General features: G+C 38.9%; 1 long non-coding RNA gene and 1 pseudogene across 2 annotated transcripts in view; one reads left to right on the forward strand and one right to left on the reverse strand.

The window, feature by feature from the left end:
- The first annotated feature begins 5,134 nt into the window (after nt 1-5,134).
- LOC101015133 lies at nt 5,135-6,049 on the forward strand (annotated as a pseudogene). Its single transcript, XR_642644.2, has one exon. The product of XR_642644.2 is annotated as a replication protein A 14 kDa subunit pseudogene (transcript).
- A 16,100-nt stretch (nt 6,050-22,149) lies between these two features.
- Nucleotides 22,150-24,555, reverse strand: part of LOC101015838 — an 18,408-nt gene continuing 16,002 nt past the window's right edge. Inside the window, exons 3-4 of the long non-coding RNA XR_004180496.1 lie at nt 23,032-23,183; nt 22,150-22,259 (exon numbers count right to left, since the gene is read on the reverse strand). This is a non-coding gene — a long non-coding RNA (uncharacterized LOC101015838). The remainder of the gene's footprint in view (nt 22,260-23,031; nt 23,184-24,555) is intronic.

Raw genomic sequence — 24,555 nt, forward strand, 5'->3', positions numbered from 1 at the left:
GTGTGAATTTTTGAAGTTGGCAAAATATAATCCCAACACTTTAGGAGGCCGAGGCAGGCGGATCACCTGAGGTTGGGAGTTCAAGACCAGCCTGACCAACATGGAGAAACCCTGTTCCCATTTCAAAAAATACAAAATTGCCAGGGTGCTTGTAATCCCAGTCACTCGGGAGGCTGAGGCAAGAGAATCGCTTGAACCTGGAAGGCAGAGGTTGTGGTGAGCTGAGATCGTGCCATTGCACTCCAGTCTGGGCAACAAGAGCAAGACTGACAAGTCTCAAAAATGCACCAAAGTGCCTAAAAAGTGTTGGCATAGAGATGAAGAAAAGGGAATGCTTGCACACTGTTGGTTTTAATGTAAATGAGGATGGTAATTATGAAAAACGAAAGAGATTTCACAAAAAAACATAAGATCAAAATTATTATATAATACAATAATTCCAATACTGGATATATATCCACAACAAATAAAATAAGGATGAAGAAACATTTGGCCGGGCACGGTGGCTCACGCCTGTAATCCCAGCACTTCGGGAGGCTGAGGCTGGTGGATCACAAGGTCAGAGTTCAAGACTGTTCGATCAACATGATGAAACCCTCGCCTCTACTAAAAATACAAAAATTGGGGCCAGGCACAGTGGTGCTGCGGCTTGTAATCCCAGCTACTGTGTTCTGAGCAGGAGAACACTGCAAACTGAGGTTTGAGCTGCTGTTTGCACCAGCCTCCGCTCGCCGTCTATCCCTGCCCAAGAAACATTTGCACTTCTATGTTGTTTGCAGCACTCCTCACAATAGCCAAAATACAGAGTCAACAGTTTGACATCTAATGAGTAAATAAAATGCGGTATACACACAAAATTGAATACTATTCATCTTTTAAAAAAGAAAATTCTATTACTTTCAGTAACATGGATTAACCTGGAGAACATTATATTACTTTAAATAAGCCAGACACAGAATGAATACTATCTTATGATATCACTTACACTATTTTTTTTTTAAAGACAGTCTTGCAAGTTTCCCAGGCTGGATTGCAATGGTGTGATCTCAGCTCACTGCAACCTTCACTGGGTTCAAGCAATTCTCCTGCCTCAGCCTCCCAAGTAGCTGAGATTACAGGTGCCCGCCACCATGCCTGGCTAATTTTTTTAGACGGAGTCTCGCTTCTGTCGCCCAGGCTGAGTGCAGTACCGGATCTCAGCTCACTGCACTCCACGCCTCCTGGGTTCACGCATTCTCCGCCTCAGCGCCTCCGAAAGAAGGGACTCAGGCACCCGCCCACCTCGCCCGGGGTTACTTTTTTGTATTTCTTAGTAGAGACGGGTTTCACTCGGTTAGCTTTTGGTGGATTTGGTCTCTGGATCTCCTGACCTCGTGATCCAATCTGCCTCGGCCTCCCAAAGTGCTGGGATTTGGCCTGAGCCACCGCTACCGGCCATTTTTTTGTATTTCAGTAGAGACAGGGTTTCACCCATGCCACTGTGGGCTGGTGTCGAACTCCTGTCCTCAAGTGATTCATCTGCCTTGGCTTCCCAGCGTGCTGGGATTACAAGCGTGAGCCACCAGGCCCGGTCTCACTTACACAAGAATTCTAAAGAACAATCTCATTGCTGTAGAGAACAAAATGGTGAATACCAGATGCCAAGTTGTTTAGAATGGGCTGTTAGAAAGAAAAGAATATATAATTATACTTGAATAAGAGGAATAAGTCCAAAATATTTATTGTACAGCACAATGACTATAGTTCATTCTAATGTATTTCTGGTTTTCAAAAATGTTAAGACAATGCCACGTGATCTCACAACAAAAATGTTAACTACATGAGGTAAAGCATTAATTACCTAGAATTAAGCATGTGACGATGTATACATACCTAAAAATATTGTTTTGCAGAATACACATTTTATCTGTCAACTTGATAAGTGTATTTTTAGCTTGGCATGGTGACTCATACCTGTAATCAGTGCTTTGAGAGGCCAAGGTGGGTGGATCACCTGAGGTCAGGAGTTCAAGAGCAGCCTGGCTAACAGGGTGAAACCATGTCTCTACCAAAAATACAAAAATTAGCCAGGAGTGGTGGCCTGTAGTCCCAGCTACTCAGAAGAGTGAGGCAGGAGAATCACTTAAACCCAGTAGGTGGAGGCTGCACTGCACTTCAGCTTGGAGGACAGAGTGAGACCATTTTGGAAAAAAGAAATTTATATATATATACACACACACACACACACACATATAATTAAATGGAGGCACTGGCTCACACATGTAATTCCAGCAATTTGGGAGGTTGGGCCAAGGTGGGTGAATCGCTTGAGGTCAAGACCAGCCTGGCCAACATGAAGAAACCCCATCTCGATGAAAAATAGAAAAAGTAGCCAGGCATGGTGCCACCAACCTGTAATCCCAGCTATTTGAGACATGAGAATTGCTTGACCCTGAAATGTGGAAGTTTTAGTGAGCTGAGACCATGCCACTGCACTTCAGCTGGGAAACACAGCAAGACCCTTGTCTAAAAATTTTATATATATATATATATATATACACACACACACACACACACACACGATATATATAACAATGTTTCAAGTACTGTGTCTTTGTCTTAAACAGCTGAATACCATCAAAAAGTTTTTGTCATTTAGTTTGTCAGCCATGACCATAGGAACTCTGATATTTATTTTATTTACTTATTTAAGACAGCGTGGAGTACAATGGCACAATCTTGGATCAATGCAACCTTTGCCTCCTGGATTCAAGGGATTCTCCTGCCTCAGCCTTCCAAGTAGCTGTGACTACAGGCACCCACCACCATGCCCAGTTAATTTTTCTATTTTTGGTAAAGACGGGGTTTCACCATGTTAACCAGGCTGGTCTCAAACTCCTGACCTCAGGTGATCCACCCACTTCAGCCTTCCAAAGTGCTGGGATTACAGGCGTGAGCCACCATGCCCAGCTTAGAAACTCTAATATTTAACAGCATTTTCTGGACCCAGCAGAGTGTATGGGAAGAGGCAATGTACGTTAGGGCTTTTATTTCAAGCATAGAGTTTCTGTTGTTGATGATAATAATAAGAAAAACACTAAAAGGTGCAGCTGTTGCTTACGGTCCCATGACTGGCCACTCCGTGAACACAGTAAACTAGTTTTTATGCAAAATAATGGGAAATATTTTAATCCAAAAGCAGCCATGTTCTCCAAAAGTTTTCCAGAGAAAAGGACCAGGGAGTTGACTACAGTTAGGTGACAAAGAGTAAAAACTGTAGACTAGAAAAAAAAGTGAGAAGTTCCTCCAAATTGTAGTATCAACATGAAAAAAAATTACATCAAATGTCAAATCCAGAGATCACTTTATTATTTTGCCAACTTCAAAATTCACACTTAAAAATTGAAGATACTGTATAGAAAACATAACTCATGCTATAAGTACATTATAAAAATTAAATTTGAAATTGTTCACTTACAATCAACTCTTAAAAATTAAATTTCTAAGACATCTATTTTAGCAAACTATATTTTTCACTTTGTGTGAGAATCTAACAAGGTTTTCCTTTTATAAACAAAACCATGCTAACTGATATATTCTTCTCACTGATATAAATTCTATGCTGATATATTCTTGTGGAAAGTGTTATGTCTTTTAACTAACTAATCTGAAAGTTATGTTAATAAGCAAACTCTAGTTAAAACCAATTTTTCAATGCATTAAAAAGTACCAACTTTCTCATCAGAACCTACAAAGTACCATGTGAAATGACATGGCATGGAGATAAGTGAGAAACCTGTAGCCATAATAGAGCAAGAAGAAAAAGGGCTGTGACACATAGTTAGAATACACATAAAAAGTTAAAAAAAAAATCAAGATAATTAGGAAATTAAAGCAGCAGAATCTCTCTTTAAATTCAGCAAGATTCAGCTTTGCAGCCTGAAAAAAAAGTGTCCTCTCTACATGAAAAAAAAAAATCTATGTTGTATCCTCAGCATTGATATTTTATTTTTTTGAGAAAAAAGTCTGTTACCCAGGCTGGAGTGCAATGGCATGATCTCGGCTCACTGCAACCTCTGCCTCCCACATTCAAGCAATTCTCATGTCTCAACCTTCCAAGGAGGTGGTGTTACAGGCACCTGCCATCATGCCTATCTAAGTTTTGTATTTTGGTAGAGATGGGGTTTCACCATGTTAGCCAGGCTGGTCTTGAACTCCTGACTTCAGGTGACCTACCCACCTCGGCCTCCCAAAGTGTTGACATTACAGGCATGAGCCACCACGCCCAGCTGGTATTTTTTTTTTTTTTTTTTTTGAGACAGAGTCCAGCTCTGTTGCCCAGGCTGGAGTGCAGCGGTGAAATCTTGGCTCACTGCAAGCTCCACCTCCCAGATTCACGCCATTCACCTGCCTCAGCAACCTGAGTAGCTGCAACTACAGGCGTCTACTACCATGGCTGGCTAATTTTTTGTATTTTCAGTGGAGACAGGGTTTCACTATGTTAGCCATGATGGTCTCATCACCTGACCTTATGATCTGCCCAACTCTGCCTTCCAAAGTGCTGGGATTATAGGCGTGAGTCAGTGTACCTGGCCCAGTGGTATTTTTCATTTCTGAATCAAAGTTACAAAGTAAGTTTAGCACGAATATTTCTGCCTTATTATGGAGCATCTGTTACATAGTAAGCACTGTCATGTTTGTTGATATATTTTACATATAAAAACATCCTCAAAAGTTACGAAGCTTCCCTAGTACTTACCTGAACAAATTGACTCAATAAATAAAATTTGTCAATAATAAAATTTTTTTTAAAAAAATAACTACATAAAGATAGGCTCAGCTGGGTGCGGTGACTCATGCCTGTAATCCCAGCACTTTGGGAGGCCGAGGTGGGCATATCATTTGAGGTCAGCAGTTCGAGACCAGCTTGGCCAACACAATGAAACCCTATTTCTACTAAAAATACAAAAATTAGCCAGGCGTGGTGGCAGATGCCTTTAATCCCAGCTACTCGGGAGGCTGAGGGAGAAGAATCACTTGAACCTGGGAGGTGGAGGCTGCAATGAGCCAAGATTGCACCACTGCACTTCAGCCTGGGTGATAACAGTGAAACTCCATCTCAAAAAATAAAAAATAAAAATAAAAGTAGGCCTATGTAAGTTTCTGCACTTAAAAGAACAAAATAGAATGTTCTAACACTAAAACTTAATACACTAATGGAATTACCTTTGAAAATTACTTTGTGTGCACTACTAAATCTCATAAAAACAATTCCTATAATCACTGACCAGCTAACATAACAAATACTTTATAAAAGAGAAAGAAGAAATCTGCCCCACAGACACCGCGGGGCACACAGTTTCAGTAGTCTGTGGGTTTCCCGCGAGCCGCACTCTTGGGCCATAATCATGGTGGACATGATGGAGTTGCCGAGGTCGCGCATCAACGCCAGCATGCTAGCACAGTTCATAGACAAGCCTGTCTGCTTCGTAGAGAGGCTGGAAAAGATTCATCCCACTGGAAAAATGTTTATTCTTTCAGATGGAGAAGGAAAAAATGGAACCATTGAGTTGATGGAACCCCTTGATGAAGAAATCTCTGGAATTATGGAAGTGGTTGGAAAAGTAACCACGAAGGCCACCATCTTGTGTACATCTTATGTCCAGTTTAAAGAAGATAACCATCCTTTTGATCTTGGACTTTACAACGAAGCTGTGAAAATTATCCATGAGTTCCCTCAGTTTTATCCTTTAGGGATTGTGTAACATGATTGATCTTGATGGATTTTCATACAATTGCAAATGAGCTACATTAAAGACTATTAAAGGAAGCCCCTCTTGTTTGAGGGGGAGATTTCTGTGCTTTCTCATATTTAATTTGCTCTTTTTAAGATATTCCAACCTAGAGTTTTTGATGGAACTGATATATTGACAGTTCTCACCTAAGTCCTTTTATAAAGAATTGCTACTCCAATATATGGTCAGATTAGATGCAAGAATAAAGCAGTTCTCTGAGTTTAGGTTTCTATTTTATTAATAAAAACTAAAATGGTACATACCAAAAAAAAAAAAAAAGAAAAGAAAAAAAGAAATAAGAATCAAGAAATTCATGAGTCTAGTATGAGTACCAGAAAAATTTTTTTAAAAATTGGATGTAGAGATTCTGAATTGTAAGCCATAAGAATTTACAGCAACAAATTTAATATATTTTAAAGGCTTCTATTTTCTGGAAGATCTTTTGACAGTAATTGCACCTTTAATGCTTGTATTAGCTCTCTGATGTTAAGATGTGAGCAGTTATTAATGGCTTTGTCACATTCTTTATATTTGTACAATTTGTCTCAAAAATAAATTATTTCCTGTGCACTAAGGTATGAGCATTAGTTAAGTTTTGCCACATTCTTCACACTTGTAGTTTTCTCGAGTATAAAGTATCTTACCTACAATCAAGTGAGACAACTATTTAAATCGCCTTTAAAGGCTTTGTCGTATTCTTCACATTTCTAGTTCTCTCTCACCAGCATGATTTCTTTCATATTTAAAAAAGTTTGAGATTTTGTAAAAAGCATTATCACATCTTTAAGGTTTGTGGTTTCTCTTTAGTATGAATCATCTTATGTATGTTAAGAATTGAGGACTTGTTAAAGGCTTTGCCACATTCTTCACATTTGTAGGGTTTCTCTGTAGTATGAATTATCTTATGTTTAGTAAGGGATGAGGATTGGCTAAAACCTTTGCCACATTGTTTACATTTATGGAGTTTCCTACCAGTATAAGATTCTGTTATACTTAGAAGCGGGATGAGGGATCGGAGTTAAAGGCTTTGCCACATTCTTCACAGCTTGTGGGGTTTCTCTCCAGGTATAGATTCTATTGCTAGTAAGGTGTACATGTATTTCAGCACACATTCTTCACATTTGGCAGGTCTCTCTCCCAGTATGGATTCTCTTATGTTTTACTAGACTTGAGGACATACTAAAGGCACTTACATTCTTATACATTTGTAGGGCTTCTCTTTTAGTATGGATTATCTTATGTTTAGTAAGGGATGAGGGATTGGCTAAAACCTTTGCCACATTGTTTACATTTATGGTTTCACAATTATGAATTCTAATATGGTAGGGATGATGAGTTGCAGGCTTTTGCCACATTCTTCACATTTGTAGGGTTTCTCTCAGTATGGATTCTGTGTATGTATACATTAAGATTTCACATGCTGTTTTAAAAAGCTTTGCCACATTCTTCACATTTGTAGGGTTCCTCTCAGTATAGTTGCCCTCTTATATTTTACTAAAGGAAGCAGACTGCAAAGGCACATCACATTCTTCCACACATTTGTAGGACACTTCCAGTGGATTCTCATGTGCATGAGTAGTTAAGGCCTGGGGACACACTAAGGCTTTGCCATTCTTTGTTTGCAGAGTTTCCTCTCAGTATAGATTCTCTTATGTTCCCTGGGCTTGGGGACACAAGGCTTTGCCACATTCTTCACATTTATGGGGTTTCTCTCAGTATAAGATTCCTCTTATATTCCGTAAAGGTTTGGAGGACAGTGAAAGCTTTGCCACATTCTTCACATTTTGTAGGGTTTCTCTCAGTAGATTCTCTTATTTAATGATTAGAGGCTGCCAGTTATCTGGCTTTGCCATTCTTCACATTTGTAGGGTTTCTCTCCAGTATGAATTCTCTTATGATTATTAAGACTTGAGGGCATACTAAAGGCTTTGCCACATTCTTTACATTTGTAACGATTCACTCTAGTATGAGTTCTTTCATGCTGAGTTAGGTGTGAAAGCATGCAACATGATTTGCCACATTCTTTACATTTGAAAGAATTATTTCCAGTATGTCTTATCTTATGGCTATTTGAACTTGAAAATTTATGAAAGACTTTTACATATTTATCACACTGAAATATTTTGTTCCGGGTAGTTATCAAACATTGCTTAAGTTCATCATAACCTCCTTTGTGCATCTTACACTCATCCACACTTTCACAGCCTTTTCTTAATTGTAAATTGTCATGTCCATATTTTCCATATCTTCTCAGTATTACTTTTGGGAAAGAATCTTTTATGCCCTGCTCTGGCCAAAGGTCTTGGGCAAAATGAGAATACACAACTGAAAAAAATAAAAATAACAAATTACTTCACTTACTAGACTCAGATGGATATACTTTACAAATTAAGCTATAAAATTATACAAACTACATAAGCAAGATGGCATAGGAAAATATCACAGGCCATAATTACTTCATAGACATACAAATGTAACAAAAACATACAGACCAAAATACATTTGTGGAAAATGTATAAATGAGTTAAGTAGGTGCAGTGCCCCGAAGACCCTCATAGAATGAAGAGAAAAGTTTATTACATCTACCCAAAACAGCTCTTCCTGCTCCCCAATATACCAAAGAACCTTTACAAGTAAATAGTAAGCTCCTGAATTCTTTTTTAAAAGACAAGTAAAATACTGGCACATTCATCTTTATTTCCGTCTTCTAGGGGCTTTTCCAGACACTTGGTTTCTGTTTCCAATAACATAAAGTCATATACTTTGAAGTGACACTTTGAGTTTGCTGAGACTAAATGTAAATGTTACAGTAGCAGAGAAACTGCAGTATAACAGACAGGGAACAGGTGTAGCAAGTGATGACTCTAAAGAAACATGAATAAACTTCTTTAACTAGAAAGTAAACACTAAATTCAGACAAGACATGTCATAAGAACCTGTTTGACAGACTCCCAACATCTCTAACCAAGATAATTATTTTCAGACTATGCCATAACTTATGTGACAGGTAGCTTTTAATAACATCCAAATCTTAAAGACTACAATGTATACAAAATAGGGCACCACAGTTCCATCAAATATATCATAAAGTTTTCAGAAATAAATTATAAAAAAGATGTTTATAGGCCGGGCACGGTGGCTCATGCCTGTAATCCCAGCACTTTGGGAGGCCAAGGCTGGCGGATCACGAGGTCAGGAGATCAAGACCATCCTGGCTAACACAGTGAAACTCCATCTCTACTAAAAATACAAAAAATTAGCTGGGCGTGGCGGTGTGCGCCTGTAGTCCCAGCTACTAAGGAGGCTGAGGCAGGGGAATGGCGTAAACCCGGGAGGTAGAGCTTGCAGTGAGCCAAGATTGCACCACTGCACTCCAGGCTGGGGGACAGAGCAAGACTCCATCTCAAAAAAAAAAAAAAAAAAGATGTTTGTATTAATTTTAAAAATTGAAAATAAAGTGAATAATTTTATATTCAAATATATAAATACTCGATGAGTGAAATGGAAACAGATAACTATAGAAAAACAGAAAAATGAGGGTAACGAAAGTATGAAATATCAAAAAAACAGAAATTGTGGAAGTAAAAAATATTAAAAAAAAATTATAACTAAAAAATTGTGTCCAGGCGCGGTGACTCATGTCTATAATCCCAGCACTTCGGGAGGCCAAGGCGGGAAGATCATAAGGTCAAGAGATCGAGACCATCCTGCTTAACATGGTGAAACCCCATCTCTACTAAAAATACAAAAAATTAGCTGGGTGTGGTGGCAAGCACCTGTACTCCCAGCTACTCAGGAGGCTGAGGCAGGAGAACTGCTTGAACCTGGGAGGTGGAGGTTGCAGTGAGCCAAGACCACGCCATTGCACTCCAGCCTGGGAGACAGAGGAAGACTCTGTCTCAACAAAAACAAACAAAAAAATTCTAAAAGAAAACATAAAATAAAAATGAAGAAGCTCAACAAACTAGGAAAAACACAAAAATATTTATAGCAAACACATATATAGGCACACTTTTAAAAGTCGCAGACAAAAAGAGAATCTTGGAAACTGCTTGCAGTTACAAGCAGGCTTTCAGATAACCACTAAATTGTCAACAAAAATTTTGGAGGCCAGATGGGAACTGTGTGATATAGTCAAAGTCCTGAAAAAATAGCTACCAACTGAGAATAATACTATCAGCAAATCTGTCCTGCCAAAAATAAAACAAAAAAACCTTCCAAAGTAATCAAATTCTGAAAAAGTATATTGGCGCTGCATGTGCCCTATGTATAAAAGATACCGAAAGCAGTTTCTTCCACTGAAAATAACATGATTCAAGAAAACAACAGGCCAGGTATGGTGACTCACACCTGTAATACCAGCACTTTGGGAGGCCAAAGCAGATGGATCACCTTAGGTCAGGAGTTCAAGATTAGCCTGGCCAACATGGCAAAACCCTGTCTCCACTAAAAATACAAAAATTAGCCAGGTGTGGTGGTGTGTGCCTATAATCCCAGCTATTCAGGAGGCTGAGGAGGGAGAATCACTTGAACCCAGGAAGTGGAGGTGGCAGTGAGCCGAGATTGCACCACTGAATTCCAGCCTGGGTGACAGAGCAAAAATCCATCTCAAAAATAAAAAAGAGAGATAGAAAATAACACACAATCATATAAAAATACATTATTTTCTAGGAAAGAAATGCACATACATAAAAATGAAATTTCTTACCATTGTTATAATGATGCAGAAAACAATCGTAATTATTCTATAAAATTTAAAGAACTCTAGAGAACAATATAAAAATTAAAAAATTGAGGAAGCATTTTTTTTTTTTTTTGAGATGGAGTTTCAATCTTGTTGAAGGCAGGAGAATGGCGTAAACCCAGGAGGCAGAGCTTACAGTGAGCTGAGATTGCACCACTGCACTCCAGCCTGGGCGAGAGAGCAAGACTCCGTCTCAAAACAAAAAAATTTTTTTAAATAAATAAATAAAATAAAATCATGCTGGACAGCATCATAAAATCCCAGCACTTTAGGAGGCCAAGGCGGGCAGATGACCTGACGTCAGGAGTTCAAGACCAGCCTGACCAACATGCTGAAACCCCATCTCTACTAAAAATAGAAAATTTAGTTGAGTGTGATGGCTCATGCCTATAATCTCAGCTACGCAGGAGGCTGAGGCAGGAGAATCGCTTGAACCCATGAGGCGGAGGTTGCAGTGAGCTGAGCCGAGATCATGCCACTGCACTCCAGCCTGCGCGACAGAGCAAAACTCCTCTCAAAAAAAAAAAAAAAAAATATATATATATGTATATATAGAGAGAGCTCTCTGTTAAATGTAAATATAGAGACACATACAGAATTCTATTATAATGATGGTACATAAAACCCTTAAACAACTTCTGTAAATATAAAAACCAAGACTAAATCTGCATACATTTGTTAATAGATACACAATATATTTATAATATCAATAACAAACTGGAAAATATAAAGCTATAGGTTTTTGTATTCAATTGAAGTTATCATATTAAAATGTATTGTTTTAACTTTAAGATGTTTTATTTAATCTCCATTTTTCAAAATGATTACATTATATTTCAGGATGACTGCATTATATTTATAGGAAGTATGTGAAACAAAAAATAACCAAAGCATGTCACAAAATTAAAATAACAAGGCTGTAAAACAGGAAATGAGAAAAAAACATATCTACAAAAAATACATAAAACAATAATAAACTGTTCATAGTAACTTCATATCTTTAAGCAATTATTTTAAATGTAAATTAAACAACTTAATAAAAAGAAATGTAGCCATTCACGATGACTCACGCCTATAATCCCAGCACTTTGGGAGGCCGAGGCAGGAAGATCACCTGAGGTTGGGAGTTTGAGACCAGCCTGGCCAACATGGAGAAACCCTGTCTCTACTAAAAACACAAAACTAGCTGGGCATGATGGCACATGCCTGTAATCCCAGCTACTCAAAAGGCTGAGGCAGGAGAATCATGTGAACCTGGGAGGTGGATCTCGTGGTGAGCCAAGATTGTGCCATTGCACTTCAGCCTGGGCAACAAGAGCAAAACTCTGTCTCAAAAAAAAAAAAAAAAAAAAAGAGAGAGAAATGTAATCATGTAATCCCAGGACTTTGTGAGGCCCAAGTGGCCTTATCACTTGATCTCAGTAGTTCAAGGCCAGCCTGGGCAACCCTGTCTCTACAGAAAATACAAACAAACAAACAAAAAACCCAGCTGGGTGATGATGGCACATGCCTGTAACCCAGCTACTAAAGAGGCTGAATTGACATCATCTGAGTTTGGGAAGGTTGAGGGTATGGTGAGCTGTGATAAGGCCACTGCAAACTAGCTTGGTTAACAGAGTGAGATCCTATCCTAAATAATTAATTAAATTTAAGGGCCGGGCGCAGTGGCTCACGCCTGTAATCCCAGCACTTTGGGAGGCCAAGGCGGGCGGATCACAAGGTCAGGAGATCAAGACCATCCTGGCTACACGGTGAAACCCCATCTCTATTAAAAATACAAAAAATTAGCCGGGCGTGGTGGCGGGCGCCTGTAGTCCCAGCTACTCGGGAGGCTGAGGCAGGAGAATGGCGTGAACCTGGAAGGCGGAGCTTGCAGTGAGCTGAGATCGGCCACTGGCACTCCAGCCTGGGTAAGAGAGCAAGACTTCGTCTCAAAAAATAATTAATTAATTAATTAAATTTATAAAAAGAATAAGAAACAAGATGTGTGAGAGGATTAAGTAAAAAAGCAATACAGTATGCTGTCTATAAGAGACTCATTTTAGCATTGAGTCAAACAGGGTGAAAGCAACATAATGGAAAAAATCTATATTCCATGTAAATAGTAACCGCAATTAAGTGAGGTGGTCATAATTATATTAGGCATAATATGCCTTAAGTCAAGTACTAATGTGAGACAAAAATTGATATGTAATGGTCAAATGGGTCACTTTACCAGGAATCTATAACTATCATATATATTATGATACATATATATAAATATCATATATTATGAGACATATATCCAAAATATATAAAGCAAATATTGGCAAAGTGAAACAGAAAATACATAGCAACGCAATGATTTTAGACACCAAAATCCCATTTTAAATAATAAATTAAAAATTCAGATAAAAGATTGATAAGAAAACAGGAAGCATAGAACATTATAGATTCTATTAATTATTTTGCACATAGAGGAATACCTGAAGGTGAATGCTTATAAAAGAAAGATCAAGTGACAGGTAGGTCTGTCTCAAAACAACAACAACAAATAAACTTAAGACCAAAATCATACACTATGTGTATTCTGACCAAAACTGAATGAAACTAGGAAAAACAGGCAAATCCAAAAATACATAAAATAAAACACACGGGACAGGCATGGTGGCTCACGCCTGTAATGTTAACAATTTTGGAGGCCAAGGCAAGAGAACTGCTTGAGCCCAGGTTGAAACTAGCCTGCACAACATAGTAAGACCCTGTCTCTAAAAAGAGATTAGAAAAATAAACAAATATAAAACACACTCTTCAATATATACTTGCTGAAGGGTCAAAAAATTTTATTTAGTTAACATGTCAATACAACCTACAAGGGTGAACAAATTTAATATAATCTTTATAAAATCCTAATAGCACAAGATTTTTAAACAAATATGTTGTTCAAAAATTTTAAATTTGATTGTAAACTATAACTAGCCAAACACCCTGAAAAATAAGTATTATACTTCCTAATTTTAAAACATATTAAAAGCTACAATCCCAAAAACAATGTGATACTAACACAAAGATAAACAGAAGAAAAAAAACAAAAGAATAAAGAGCTCAGAAATAAAACCTTCTGTATATGATCAAATGATCTTCCACAAAGTTACCATGAGCACACAATGGAGAAAAAATAATCTCTTCAAATAATAATTTTGAAAACTGGATACCTACACTGATAAAGCTGGATTGTTTCTTTGAACTATATACAAAAAGTATTTTAGGGCCACGCACAGTGGCTCACACCTGTAACCCCAACACTTTGGGAGGCCAAGGTGGGCAGACTACCTGAGGTCAGGAATTTGAGACCAGGCTGGAGAATATGTTGAAACCCCGTATCTACTAAAAATACAAAAATTAGCAGAGCATGGTCGCAGGCGCCTGTAATTCCAGCTATTTGAGAGGCTGAGAGGCAGGAGAATCACTTGAACCCAGGAGGTGGATGTTGGAGTGAGCCAAGATGATGGCACTGCACTCCAACCTGGGCAACAGAACAAGATTACATCTTGTTAAAAAAAAAAAAAAAAAAAAAAAGGAAAATTTTATATATGTGTATATATGGGTGTGTGTGTATATATATATTTATATGGTACTTAGAAATAAAAAATAACAATTCTCTTATAAAAAATATAGGGGAAAGACATGAAATTGGTCTTGGCACCATTTTCTTAGATATGACATTAAATGCATGAACAACAGAAAAAAGAAAATAGAAATTTAACCACACCATACTTCAATATTTCTGCACATCAAAAAAAAAAAAAAAAAAAAAAAAATTCAAGAGTGACAATGTCTCTCTTCAAAGGAAATTGGTAAAATATTTGCAAACTGGTAAAACTATTTGCAAATCACATGTGATTGGCCCGAAGTGGTGGCTCGCACCTGTAATCCCAGTACTTTGGGAGGTCTAGGCAGGTGATTCACCTGAGATCAGGAGTTCGAAACCAGCCTGACCAACATAATGAAACCCTGTCTCTAAAAATACAAAAAGTAGCTGGGTGTGGTGGCTCTTCCCTATAATCCCAGCTGTGGGGAAGCTGAGACAGGAGAATCACTTGAACCCAGGAGGCAGAGGTTGCAATGAGCCGAGATCGCGCCATTGCACTCCAGCTTGGGCGACAAATGCAAAACTCAATCTCAATTAAAAAAAAACAAAAACAGTGGCTCACACCTGTAATCCCAGCACTTTGGGAGGCCAAGGTGGGCAAATCGCCTGATGTCAGGAGTTCAAGACTAGCCTGGCCTACATGGTGAAACCCTGTCTCTAAAAATTAGCTGGGCATGGTGGCACATGCCTGCCTCCTTCTTTCGGGAGGCCCGGGAGGCAGGAGAGATCGCTTGAACCTAGGAGGCGGAGGTAGCAATGTAGATCACGTGCCGTTGCTCCAGCCTGGGCAACAAGAGCAAAACTCCATCTCAAAAAAAAAAAAAAACAAAAAAAAAAAAACAACTCCAGTGGTATATTTTATATAGTAATGTAAAACACAATCCTAAAATTTACATGAAACTTCAACAAACTTTGAATAGCCAAAGCAATTTTGACAAAAAAGAACCAGGAGGATGTCATACTTAACAATCCCAAACTGTATTTCAAGACTATACTAATAAAAACAGGATGAATTATGCAGAAAAATGAAAAAACAAATGGAACAGAAACCACTACTCTCACATATTTTAAACATGGTAAAACAAGAGAACTTAAAAAATAGTTTAACATAGGTTTTTTTATTGTTTTTTTTTTTAACTTTGAGACGGACTTTCTCTCTTCTCACATAAGCTGAAGTGCAATGGCATGACACCGGCTCACTGAAACCTCTGCTTCCTTAATTCAAGTGATTCTCCTGCCTCAGCCTCCCGAATAGCAGGGATTACACCGAATAGCAGGCGTGCACCACGACCAGGAAATTTTTACATTTTTAGTAGAGAACGAGTTTCACCATGTTGGCCAGGCTGGTCTCGAACTCCTGACCTCAGGTGATCCACCCGCCTTGGCCTCCCAAAGTGCTGGATCTACTGGCGTGAGACATTTGCCCGGCCTAACACAGAGTTTTATAAAATTATGCAGATATTTATGGTTCCCCTGAAAATATGAAAATATAGATTTTCTTGAAACTATTTTCTTTGGAACACAGCTTCCCAAAATCTATTTTAAGGACTGGTTTTCTCCTTAACCTTTGGACCTCTCATCTGTGTTGTCCATTGTGTTCACTCTCACCTACCTGGGGGTTTGGCTACCATCTTGTGTCTTTTCATATTCCAGGGCTCTTTGCCTTGCTCCAGACAGGTGATCAAATCTGGCTTAGGGACACCAATACCTGTTTTATTAAAAATAAGTAACATGAATGTTGCTCATATTCTTCAAATAATGTGCTCAGTAAAGAGAACGTAATGGAATATTCTAGTATATTAACCCCAAAACACGAATTTATAACAGTAACTTCTAAATATTTAGAAAATGGGCTGGGCACGGTGACTCATGCCTGTAATCCCAGCACTTTGGGAGGCGGAGGAGGGTGGATCACTTGAGGTCAGAAGTTCAAGACCAGCCTGGCCAACACGGTGAAACCTCTTCTCTACTAAAAATACAAAACTTAGCTGGGCTAGGTGGCACAAGCCTGTAGTCCCAGTGACTCAGAAAGCTGAGGCTGAAGAATCTCTTGAACTCGGGAGGTTCAAGTGAGCCAAAATCGTGCCATTATACTCCAGCCTGGGCAACAGCAACACTCCCTCTCATAAATAAATAAATAAATAAATAAATAAATAAATAATAGTTTAACTACTCAGTACGAATGAATCAAAAGCTGGTGTCGACAATTACATGTTAAGATGTGGGCAACAATATTTTATGTCACTAAATTTTGAAATTGTCACTAATGTAGAATAAAAAATACAGGTCTGCTCAGGAATGTGGAAAGTTCAGATCAAGGTGAACTTCAAGATGTTTATCTTAAAGAAATCCTTTTCTACACTGACAAATTCCCAAGATTTTCTTCAAAACACTGATGTGAAACTCATTTATGCAAAGCATCAATTACCAAAAAACATTCTACAAAAACAACAAAAAAGAAAAATTTAGAGTATCTTAGAATTGTGTATTGAAGTTATTCTCACCCAGGAAGACCAGGTTTCTGTAGTTCTCTAACATCACATCCCTATATAAATTCTGCTGTGCAGTGTCCAGGAATTGCCACTCTTCTGGAGAAAATTTTATTACCACATCCATGAATGTCAATGGTCCCTGAAAAACACACATACACACACACATCAGGTGGCCAAGGGCAGAATTTTTAATTTGACTAAAGGTGAAATGAGAGTAAAGAGAACAGGTTCTGACTTATAGGAATGACTAAATCATCCGATAAATTTTTTTTTTCTTTTTTAAGACAGAGTCTTGCACTTGTTGCCCAGGCTGGAGTGCAATGGTGCAATTTCAGCTCACTGCAACCTCTGCCTCCTGGGTTCAAGCGATTCTCTTGCCTCAGCCTCACAAGTAGCTGGGATTACAGACACCCGCCACCATGCCCAGCTAATTTTTGTAATTTTAGTAGAGACGGGGTTTCACCATATTGGTCAGGCTGGTCTCGAACTCCTGACCTCAGGTGATCCATGCACCGCGGCCTCCCAAAGTGCTGGGATTACAGGCGTGAGCCACCACGCCTTGCTGAAAATAATTTTCAACACAGAAATACTCTCTTATGTATTCTCTAACTCTGAAAAAAGTGGAGTAAGATCCACAACATCAGTGTATATATAATACTTTTCTGGATAATAAAGTATAAAACGAAAGCATGTATAAAAAAAGTATAAAAATAAATAAAGTATAAAATTAAGGCATGTATTCTGGATAATAAAGTATAAAATTATAAAAAAGTATAAAAGCATTAAAGTAAAAAATTAAGCCTGTATGTTTTTGAGTGTGATGTTAACATCCTAGACAATGAGTTCTGTGTATTTTTGAGATAAAAAAGACATGTTGAGTTAGAAGGTACCTATCAAATTTTAATGTGTACAATAGACTGGAGATCTTGTAATGGAGATTATTTTTTCTAGAACATCTGGAATAAAGTCTGAGCTTCTGAATTTCTAACAAGCTCACCAGTAATGCCAATGATTTTGGCCTAAGAAGAATATTTTATCAAACATTCAGTATGTTGAAGAACCTGTGTTTTTCCCAGTTTTTCTGGACTACAAAAGAAGATGAAAGTCTTTATTTTCCAAGGACAGATATATGCAAAAAACCCTAAGAAAGAAGAGCACCTGACAGATTAAATTTGATAGTTTATACACACCAGCTGCATAAAGATACTTAATAATGAAGAAACTCAAAAAAAAAAAAAAAAGACCTTTACAAAAATTAGCCTGGCATGGTGGTGGGTGCCTGTAGTCCCAGCAACTTAGAAGGCTGAGGCAGGAGAATCGCTTGAACCTAGGAGGCGGAGGTTGCAGTGAGCCAAGATCGCACCACTGCATTCCAAGCTGGGCAACAGAGTGAGATCCTGTTTCAAAAACAATAATAATAAAATAAAATAACAAAGAAAAAAAATAATTAACTCTATAGTAAAAAAAAAAAAAAAAAAAAATCTGTCAGAGAGCACTTACCCAAGTGAATCATAAACATCAACAGCAGTACGACAAATTTTTATGATGTGCTGATACACACAGAAGAACACAGCATCACTGCTGAAATACTGTTCCCAAAAAGTAAATTATAGGCTGGTCGGCAGTGGTGGCTCCCAGCATGCCAACAAGAGTGAAAATCCATCTCAAAAGAAAAAGTAAATTACAGGCTGAATGTAACTAAACAGAAACATCAGTTTTATGCAAACTTCAAGATACAGATATTTCCCATTTTCTGTAATTTTTAGTAGTGATTTTAAGGAGTCTTTTTTGAGCACCCTAGAGAGTAGTTATCTCCTGATAATTATCTTCTGAACTTTCTGGGTAATAAATCTCATCTTTTTTTCTTGAGATAGAGTCTCACTGTGTCACCCAGTGCAGTGGCATAATCGCGCCTCAGTGCAACCTCCACCTCCTGGGTTCAAGCAATTCTCCTGTCTCAGCCTATCGAGTAGCTGGGATTACAGGCGTGCACCACCATGCCTGGCTGATTTTTGTATTCTTAGGAGAGACAGGGTTTCGCCATGTTGGCCAGGCTGGTTTTGAACTTCTAACCTCAGGTGATCCACCCTGCTCGGCCTCCCAAACTGCTGGGATTACAGGCATATGCCACTGCGCCCAGCCCTCATCTTGTTTAAATAAGCATGTCCTTAATCCCATTCTGCTTAGTGCTAATGGTGAACACAAATGGAGCCTCAACATTACCTGCTCTCCATCTTTACTAAGGATTCCAGCTTTTCCCCAACAGAAATCTTCAGTATCCCCACCACCTCATGTTCAACAGCCACAAAGGATACATTTTTAATACTGCAGATCATAAGTGCTAGTTGAATCCTGCATAGCCAACAATGATGTTGAGAATTTAGAGAAGGTTCTAAAAAGAAATATTTTTCAGAGACCCTTGACTATCAATGAAGTTTTTAAAAGTAGTTAAAACAAACTCATTAGGGAGGAAAAACACAAGTAACGGTTTGCAAGTACTAAATGGATGGAATTCCAGAAGGCAGAGTAGAGACAGCTCTTGATCTGAGACATGTTTAGCTTTAAAAAAAAGGCATATTTTTTTCCCTATCTCCTCCTTCTCTGGGACACCTTTTCAGTTGAGATTCTCCGGACAAATTACACCTGTATCTTGATGTAAGCACAAAGTGTCAGCACACCACCTGTTTACCTGCTACCTCCACACCCACGGGCAGAAGTACCAAGACCCACTGAAAAAGTCCACCCACTTCTGTCCTTTATAACATGAAAAACTCAGGAACAATTAGTTGCTCCATGGTGATGGCTCTGTGCCTGTTTTCGGTGCCCTTCCCTGCCACAGATACCAACCGTCCTGCTACGTGGCTAAAAATATGGAGCCCACACTGCGTACGCAAACCAAACAGGCCAGGACCTATGATCATACAGCAGAAAACAAATTCAGGCAGACTCATCAGGTGTATCTTCAGCACCTCATATGCGCCAGTTCTGGCCACCTTAGAGTCACGCTGGGGCCATAATTTAAAGCAGCATGGAGTATTAAGCAATGAAAGAACCCATGGAAAGGGCATGAGCAAGATATTTCCATGAATTGGCAATGTAATTTGAGTATCCACATCTAAGTAATCCACATTACTTACAATGGCAGAAACTGTAATAACTTTTGCACCAAACTAATAGAACCCTGGGTTTTTAACCACTTAGCTAAGCATTGCCTCTCAAGCTTTAATGAGCTTATAAACCACTTGGTAATTTTAGTCCCTCTCTATGTAATGTGATTCTGCAGGTTTTCAAAGGGTCCATGAATGTGTGTTTTAAATAAGTCCCCTGTCAATGCTGATGATGCTCCCCATAGGCTCATCATTAGCATTTGTTAGAGAAGCAGGCACAGTACAGAGTCCCTTACACTTGGCACTCTTGTCACAACACAAATACTTCTGGCACAAATGAAGACAACCAATCTCCATCCTAAAGTATCAAATTCTTTGCTGGTTCTTTAAAGTTTACAGAGGCAACAAAAGGTAGCAGTGCCTGAATAAGCCTGCATTTGGAAAACATATACACATGTACTAATGCAATGTTTACTAAGCAGGTACTATGTGCTCAAGAGTATGTTGCAGAGCACTGCGCTAGAAATAACACATTATGTGATTTAATCCTCATAACACACTGGGAGTTGGTACTAAGTGTTTAATAATTCCCAGCATTAGGCGAAGGGCCCAGTATATGTATTTCACCTTCTGTTTCTGTTCTTGGTTTTTTAAAGAAAATGTATAGAATAAAAGCTAAATGTACACAAATTACCTGAAAAGAGAAAAGTTTAATGCAGTTTACAGAAACTTTTATTGTATATATATATATATATTTGTGTGACTAGTGGAGCAACTACTGAATCTGCAGGAATAGAAAACAAGATGCCAAATGGAATCTGCAAGCACTGATTTAATAGAAAATTTAAAAATTAAGACCTTAAAATATATACTTTACTTTTCCCATTTATCTCCTTTGGGGTGCAGAAAATTGTGAGCACCAGCCTTAGAAAGGCAGCAGGATTCACCAGCCAAAACTCTCATCTCTTCCAATCAGTTCTGTAAGGCAAGACTCCAGAGTGGGGCCAAATCTAAATAAGACCCCCAAATAGAATGAATCTGAACAGAACTGGGGTAGGGAGTGGACCTTACGTAGAATTCTGTTCTCTGTGCCACTGGGGTAATTCCAGTTCTGTTTTCCTAAGTTTGCCTAAGAGAAACTTAAATCTCTGAGTCTGTATAATTTTTTTTTAGCCACTGCCCTGTCGATTACATAATGCATATTAATAAGCAATTTAAATAATTAAGGTTCTCTAGGGTAATTATTATAAGATAAATATGTATTCTTAGCAGGTAATAGAAACGCATATAATAATCCTTCTGTTCATAAATATCCCTCCAGGTGATGACATAAGTTACTACAATATAAAGAAAGTGGCCCAAAAAAAACGCAAGGTTTTTTGCACACATCTGTTCAATGAATCAACCATATGATGCTTAATTCAACCCTTTATTCAGTTGCTAGTTTAGACTAAAAGTTTCTGGATGGTTCCTGGATGACTGCTTCATCTATTTTTCTAATGGCCATGGAAAATAAAAGCAATTAGTTGATTTGTTTGAGTCTCCAGACATCCTGGTTGTTTTTCACCCAAGCACCAGAAAACTAGAGAAACATTCATCTGGGTACCCACCAAAGTCATCTCTTGTGTGAGGCGAGGAGAAGACACAAGATAACTCAATTTTTTACTCTGAGACAGAAGCAGAATTAGCCACTTTTCTTACCCTGGCACAATTCTGCTCTGGGCATCCTCAAATGTCTCAAAGATGCCCAGCTGATTGTGAGAGTTCCCAGTGACCCTGGGCTGATGGCCCAGTGATAAGCCAGGCAGGAGAGACTCAGGCTACTTCTAAATAAAAAATTAAACTGCCCTGGAGAAGCTCCAGAACCTGGATCACCTGTTCTGATTTACCTAGCTCTTAGGTAAGAGGAAGAACAGGAATAGTCTCCTCCAGTCCCACATTTTACAGGTAGGTATAGTTGTGGTTATGGCTCTGGATACATTATCACCTTGATCTCTCACTCTGAAGATGCTTGTTCACACTCACATATTCTACCATCAGATTCTATTTAGACCTGGTGCCCCTCACATAACTGTAGCAGGTAGCACTGGACAAGATCTGAGAAGCTGAAAAAGTCACATTCTCAGAGGGGAACTTTAAGATGTCTATGTTGACATCTCACAATGCAGAAAATGTCTCTTGTTGGTTTTCCCTACATTCTCAATTCAAAGTCTGGCCTTATCTTGTAAATTCCAGGAAGAGGCCAGACCTTATTTGCAGATTCTAGGTGGGATCAACCTGGCTCTTCATTCTTGGGTGTTACAGCACGCAGAGTACAATCAAAGGAACGATCCCCTTATAGAGGCTGCTTTAACACACTGAAAGATATGTCTACCTAAAAGAAAAAAAAGCTAAGGCAACATGAATATAAGTAGACAGTTTATTTGGGCAAAGCTTGAGGATTGTAACTTGGGAGCAAATCTTCAGGTTGCCTGTCATCTACACTTTGATTAGGAACAGTTACAAGTCCATCTGAAAAGGCAAAAAAAGAGGGACAGAGAGATGACTGATATATAAAGTTGTTTACGAGAAATTTTTATTATATTTACAGAAATGACATTGATTATTAATTGGACATACATCATTAAAATTTAGAGTATGGGTTATAGTGTCCAGTGTGGCATTATTAATTTATAGTTACTGGTGGCAATAGCTAACAGTTTTAAGAGATTAAAAAAAACCTCTTCGTTCAGGGCCAGGTGCAGTGGCTCATGCCCGTAATTTTCCAGCACTTTGGGAGGCCAAGGTGGGTCGATCACCTGAGGTCAGGAGTTCAACACCAGCCTGGCCAACATGGTGAAACCCCTTCTCTACCAAAAATACAAAAATTAGCCAGCTGTTATGGCACATGCCTGTAATCTCAGCTACTTGGGAAGCTGAGGCAGGAGAATCCCTTGAACCTGGGAGGCGGAGGTTGCAGTGAGCAGAGATCGCATCACTGCACTCCAGCCTTGGTGACAGAGCAACACTCCATCTCAAAGAAAAACAAAACAAAACAAAACAAACATAGTTCAAAGATGGGAGAAACACAAAATTGTATTGTCATTTTAATGTCTCTATGAGTTTGACAACTAAAAGGACTTGCATTCCTCAGATGAAAGGTTTTTTTGGTTCCCAAATCTCAAGACCTAGATTCAGAATTTGGAGCTGCAGCAGGTGTTACCTGCACATTTGTGGGTATCTTAGCAATAAGAGGACAGGGAAAGTGGAGATTCTCATGTCTACATATCTACTCAACACTCACATGTTACTCCAGGTTTCTGGGTACCCTGGTCTCTGAATCAGTTTCAGGTCTGAAGATACAAGAGTCACTGAAAGAGGTGAAATGGTTGATTGCTCTCCTGTGAAGTTTGTAGAAATCTGTGAGTTGACTGGAAGCCTGAGAGGAAAATTCCCCTGTAGAGAAAAGCTTGGTTGGCATCTTATGTGTTTATATCATGTCTGCTAATTCTAGACAGTGTGTGGAAAATATAATTTAAAGAAAAATTTTCTCCAGCCCCAGGAAACTACAAAATGATTGAACAGAAAGAAAACTGTTTTATTGAACAATTTAACCTGAATGTGACACACATCATAGTCAATCTGCTCAAGAGACTGCCAAGACAGAAAGACAGTCACCATAGTTGGTCCACAAGTAGAAAAATTTACAGCACCATGTCATACGTAGTTCATCCTAAATTCACCTGGCAACTGGCAAGGCCATCGGTGTATGCTTATTGGTTATATTCAATGACAAAATAAACTTTTCTCATCTTCATAACAGGAGGTAATTCTGCAACATGAAGCCAGGTGCCTGCTGAAGGTAGGCTCCCACTCTCCTACAGAAATGGTTGAATAGGGTATCTTTTCGTCTATTAATATTTTAAAGCAGGCCGGGCACGGTGGCTCACGCCTGTAATCCCAGCACTTTGGGAGGCCAAGGCGGGTAGTTCATGAGGTCAGGAGATCGAGACCATCCTGGCTAACACGGTGAAACCCTGTCTCTACTAAAAAAAATACAAAAAATTAGCCGGGCATGGTGGGAGGCGCCTGTAGGCCCAGCTACTTGGGAGGCTGAGGCAGAAGAGTGGCATGAACCCGGGAGGTGGAGTTTGCAGTGAGCTGAGATTGCACCGCTGCACTCCAGCCTGGGTGACAGAGTGACAGTCCTTCTCAAAAAAAAAAAAACAAAAAAAACAAAAAATTTTAAAGCCGTGACTCTTTAACTGCTTTAGCACTGGGTTAGAGCACCCTGCTTGCCCTCTCCTGATGGCCAGTGTCCTCTCTTGACTCCTACCATCAGCCATTGACACACAGCCCACAACACAAAGCTCACAGGTGGCAGCTAGTATCTTACATGAACCCCAATTGCCACAGCAGCACTCCAGTGTCACATCAGACAGTGAAGCCTGAGCTGCAGGAGGAGAGTCTGCAGGCCTCCTGGGTGAAACCGCATCTTCACAATAATGAAAATGGGAGCAGTGTTTCAGCCTCAGCTTCTATTTATAATGGTGACATGAAAAAAATACTGCTGATTTCCAGCATGAGTCGGGATAGAGATAGATCTGAGTTCTCTCTGTGACAGCCCACCTCATTCACAGATACCATGGGATATTAATAGGGCTTCTGAACAGAAACCCAAAGCATTCGAGCAAAAAACAGCTCTCCATCTGAGCAAGATTTTATCGAGAAAAAATAAAAAGTTAAAAGCATCTTTAAAAACAAAACTCAGATGAGATATGATATTGATCAAGTCCACCAGAAAATATTCCCCTAAAAAAAAATTTAT

The sequence above is a fragment of the Papio anubis genome, chromosome 20 (assembly GCF_008728515.1).
Source record: "Papio anubis isolate 15944 chromosome 20, Panubis1.0, whole genome shotgun sequence".
Classification (NCBI taxonomy): domain Eukaryota; kingdom Metazoa; phylum Chordata; class Mammalia; order Primates; family Cercopithecidae; genus Papio; species Papio anubis.